Below are 5,070 nucleotides of genomic sequence, written 5' to 3' on the forward strand. Positions count from 1 at the left end.
TTTTGTAAAAAAATAAAATAAATGAGAGCCAATCAAAACCAACTCAAAATCCATCAACCAACGAAAAACGGCCACCTCAACACCTAAATGCCCCCACGCCAGTGGAAAATACCCCACCCTCACCACCATGCCACCTCAATGCAACCCCACGGGGCGGTGCTCCCTGCGTGGAGGGGCCACCACGTCATTTTTTCACGCTCGCTCTGTTTGGTCTAAAGGAGGGAAAGAGTTAAGCGTGTAAACTCATGTGTTACTTGACTGGTTGAATAGAATTAAAATGAGCCGAGTTTAAACGAGCTCGAGTACGATGCCATGCCTAAAGTTAAGTTGTTTAAGCCTCAACTTAAAAGTGTGTACTAAGCAAATATGACATACGCAAAGTGCCATTAAAAAACTAAATTAGTGGCACAAAATTCAAATACCACTAAAAGCGTGTGCCGCTAAATGGAATTTTTTTAGTGATTGTTCAAAATTTTTTTGCGGCACAGGCAAAGTGCCATTAAAACATATAGAAAATTTTGGTGGCATATGAAAAATGCCACTAAAAGCCTTGATTAGTGACATAAAAGTTAAATGCCACTGAATGTATGTGTTAAATACCTAAAGTGCCATTAAAAACAAAAATTAGTGGCACAAAACATATATGCCATTAAAAATGTGTGCCACTAAATGGATTTTTTTTTGTAGTGTTAGGTAATGGGTCAAAATTTAAAACCGGTTTGGGTTGAAACATGTGAAGAACTTTTATGTGTCCAAATTGACCAATCGGGTTGGATTTTGCAGATGATATGTAAATAGCCAATGTGTCAAAAGAATGTTGCAAGCTCATCAGGTTGATGGCACAAAATGATACTTTCTTAACCAGATTTTCTTTTCTATGATGCTTGATTAACCAATGTAACTATCTTTTTTTTAGGTTCCACAGTCGTTATATACATCCGATGATAGTGTCAAAGGTGATAAAAAAGCCTTTGCAGCAGCTAAAAGTCTTCGTAATTATTTTTCAGCAGTGGTAAAATTAGTTTCTCCATTAATAAAATTTAAGTATTTGAGTTGAATAAATTATTTCAGGAAGCAAAAAGGTATAGTAATGGCTATACTAATCCTGGGGCATCTATACCTAGCAAAGACGGGCAAGACGTGCTTGATGACTGCAAGTATCTTCATAATTTGATCGAGTCTAATGATGTAGATTTTTGCTTAATGATACGAGAGAAAGTCGTCTGCCAACTCTATTATATGCTGATGCTAATAAGCTTTTGTTTGCTTTGTCTAGGGCGTTAAAGTTTTTCAAATTAATACATTATAAATGTACCAATGAGGTGGTGGTCCATTGTCAAAGGCAAAGCCTTTAAACACCTTGGGAGGTGGAGGTCTTCGGTTCAAGTCCCACAGATGATAGGGAATAAACGAAATTTGTCGTTCAAAAAAATACATTATAAATGCATATAATTATGATATATAATGATTTTTAATTCATTTTCCGTACTCCAGTGTTTATGAACTATGTATGGGACTGGGCACGAAATGTAAAGCATCCACGCGATCAATCTGTTACCACAGTCCACGTAGAATTGGTATAATCCTAGACAAGGAATCATTATTAACAACCCAGAAGGTGTTGATGTGTATCATGGAGTCCCAAAGGTTTGTGTTTCATTCATGAACATTTACTTTAGCCAACTTAAACTCATGACTTTTTAAATCTAACACACTATGTTCTCTGATCTGCCACAAGTCACTTAAAGATGATGACATTGGGATGATGTGAATGTCGACAACTTTATTGTTGTTTTGCTCAGGTATAAAACAAAAGTTAAATGGCGGTCCAAATGACCAGATTTTTATTTACTATTCTGACCATGGTGGTCATGGACCCTTGGTGTGCTAGGTTCGTGACTAACTCCTTTAAAACTGAAATTACTAAACTAATTTATTGCAATTTTGTAATTTTTTCTGGGATGCCAACAAAACCTTACCTGTATGCAAATGATTTTAATGAGGTTTTGAAACAAAAGCATGCTTCAGGGAACATATGAAAGCTTGGTATGTATTTCTAATGTACTATCATATGCTATAGTATAGCGATGCTGATTTTGGAATTGATATATTTTACCTCGAGGTAATTTTATATTGAAGCCTGTGACTCTGGAAGTTTATTGAGGAGGATCCTCTTCCTCAAGGTTTGATTACTTTTGAATCATAACCTCATTTATTCAACCAAATCTCTCCCCTTTCTGAAAGCCCCTATCAATAAGTAAGTAGAGTTTTAATAAAAAAACATCTTTATCACATTTAAACCTTATTTGTGAAACTGGAATTCTTTTAGTCATTTTGTAGAGGATCCCTGAAGTCTTTCATTAAAGGGTTTCTTTCCAAAGATAGTGTAGTATTGTTTGGATAGTTGATAACTTTTATTCGTGTTAATTGGTAGAAAATGATAATTGTTAAATTTGTGTTGCTTTTGTTTGCATGGATGAAGCAAGTTGGATAGTTTGATAACTTTTATTCACGTTTTAATATTTAACTGAATCATCTTGCTTCAAGTTCTGTAAATTTTGTAAGTAGTTAGTGAATAGTTCATAGTATACCTGCTTTTTTGCTTCACTTTTTATTAAGTCTATCAGGCTTAAAGAATTCTAATGGGTATTAGTAGTCAACTTGTTATCATTAAGTCGATATAACTGGGTTATTTTCAGATTTTCTTATTTCTTTCTTCTTGATGTATTGATTTTTCATTCTATATTTAGACTATTACAATTTGTTATTAGCAGGGTAAGGGTAACTGGATTTTTGCTTCTTTTTTCTTGATTGATACAGATAAAGAAGTCAAGAGTTTCTTAGAATTCATCAGCTACATAAAGGAAAAATCAAGATTTTATTAGAATTCATCAGCTACACCTATGATGTATTTGGTTTCACTGTTGAACTAAAGCTATCAACAGTGTGTTTTATTATTCTATATTCACACCTAGCATTCAACTAATTCAATATTTTGTGGTTTTGGTTTATCAAAGTTCATCCTTTCATCCCCCGTGCATCTCGTAGTGTCGCAATGTAAAGTGTCACCCCGCCGCATCGCACGGGCACCCTACTAGTATAGATATATTGATTAGATATTACAGTTGGCCTTTAAAAAATGTTAGAATTTGGGAACGCACTCTTCAAGGGTTTGTGTGCAGAAAGGTATTATAAGCTACTTTATAGATTATTTACTATATGGATTATTAGAATTTTACTTTTACGAATTTGTAAACCAACGCTAGGATTATTATTTATTAGAATATGATTTTTACGAATTTATAAACCGATGCTATATATTTAAAAATGGTTCTCTAAGGTACAATAACTAATTTTTTTTTTATGTTCAGATAATAATTATGAGAAAGTTGTTGGTTTCAATTCGGCTTTGGATTGTGTTTCGGGAAGAAGTGGTTTCCAACCGTAGAATTTGAAATTTGAAAAATCCATTTGAGTGCAGTAAACATAAGAATCCATTTGAGTGCAGTAAACATTAGAATCCATTTGATGTACATATTTAAATTTGAAAAATCCGGCTTGTACCATTTTTTGCCTCAGAGTAAAATAGTATTATTAATAAATTCTTTTTTACAAAAATCCCCAACTATTTATACAATAGTTTTTAATGAAAGTTGTACTAACGGTTGTATACTTGTATCCCTACTGCTCTCTTTCACGTGCATGACTCACCGATGGAAACAAGTTTAACGAGACGCCATGCACACCGGCACGTATTAATAATTGTATGTAGAATTTAAAGTAATGAAAAAATCAAGCAACAATTTAAATGAGAAAACATGTGTAGTTTTTCTTTTAGTTTTTTTTTTAAATAAATTTAATTGTAGAACATAAAATACAAAATACAAGTCTAAAAACATGAAACACGTACAACTATACGAAGTAGACCAAATTGATGAATCAACATTCAACATACTTTTCAACGGGTCAAACTCACAAAATACATACCTCTAATACCAAATAATCAAATACCTCTAGAAAGGTACTTTTGTCAGCGATCAAATGAATGATTGTATACTTTTGTCATACTCCGTAGAAATTTAAACTTTAGTGCAAAATCAAATAACTACAATAAAATACGGCTATATTCAAGTTCTTACGTCTTTGACTAGTTAACTAGTTCCATCAATTGGGCTTCTATTAGCTTGACGTCGAACCCTAATCGTGCTTGAGAAGCCTACAAAATATTAAAAATGAAGTTAGTCATTAAGCATTATCATTTGTGGTCTACTGGTTGGAATGATTTGTGTTTTTTTTATTTGAAGACTTAAGTTCAATCACCACTAGTGTCATATTTGATGGATATAGGCAATGAAGCCTAGTTCTCTCAGGCCTTAGGTTAAAAAAAAAGTTAGTCATTAAGCATAGGGGCAGGCGGGGTGCAGAGCCGGCCCTGAAGAAGGGCGGGGAGGACAACCGAACAGGGCCCGTGATTTCGTAGGGCACGTAATTTTTAAAAAAATTCCGATATTATATATGTAAAAAAAAAATTTAATAGGGTATAACCAAAAAAATATTAACATAGGCCCACTTAAAAAAATCATATTGTTTAAACTATTTAGCCCATTAGGTTAGTGAGCCCAATACTCAAATATTTTCTAAAAACTAATTAAAAAAGAAGTCTGGCCGTCTGGGCGGCAAAAAGAGAACAGAAACGTCGCAGGCTCTGGGTTGTTCGGTCTCGGTCATTCATCATCATCATTGCTTCAGCCTGCAGTGCTTCTGGCAATCGGTGTAGGATAACTGGATAAGGATAAAGCCATAAAGGTTAGCAATATCATCCCATCTATTTTTTAATTACTTCTTCCACTTGCTGATTTAGTGATTTACTGATTTATATGAAAATTAAAGCCATAATAGGGCCAAGATATTAGATATACAATCGGTGTGATTTACTTATTTTAAACCTTAAAATATCTAAGTTGTTCCAAGATATATAATTTCGTTTACTCGTATATAGGGCTGCAAACGAATCTTATTTAGGCGTTAACTTAATTTGATACAAACTTTGTCGATTATATTTAGACGTTA

The 5,070-nt window shown here is 33.6% G+C and overlaps 1 long non-coding RNA gene across 1 annotated transcript; it reads left to right on the top strand.

Annotated features, from left to right (window-relative positions):
- The first annotated feature begins 775 nt into the window (after positions 1–775).
- Positions 776–3,294, top strand: LOC110905337. The gene is made up of 3 exons (XR_004878978.1): positions 776–832; positions 917–956; positions 1,072–3,294. It is a non-coding gene; the product is annotated as an uncharacterized LOC110905337 (long non-coding RNA).
- Positions 3,295–5,070: the final 1,776 nt, after the last annotated feature.

The sequence above is a fragment of the Helianthus annuus genome, chromosome 14 (genome assembly GCF_002127325.2).
Source record: "Helianthus annuus cultivar XRQ/B chromosome 14, HanXRQr2.0-SUNRISE, whole genome shotgun sequence".
Lineage (NCBI taxonomy): Eukaryota > Viridiplantae > Streptophyta > Magnoliopsida > Asterales > Asteraceae > Helianthus > Helianthus annuus.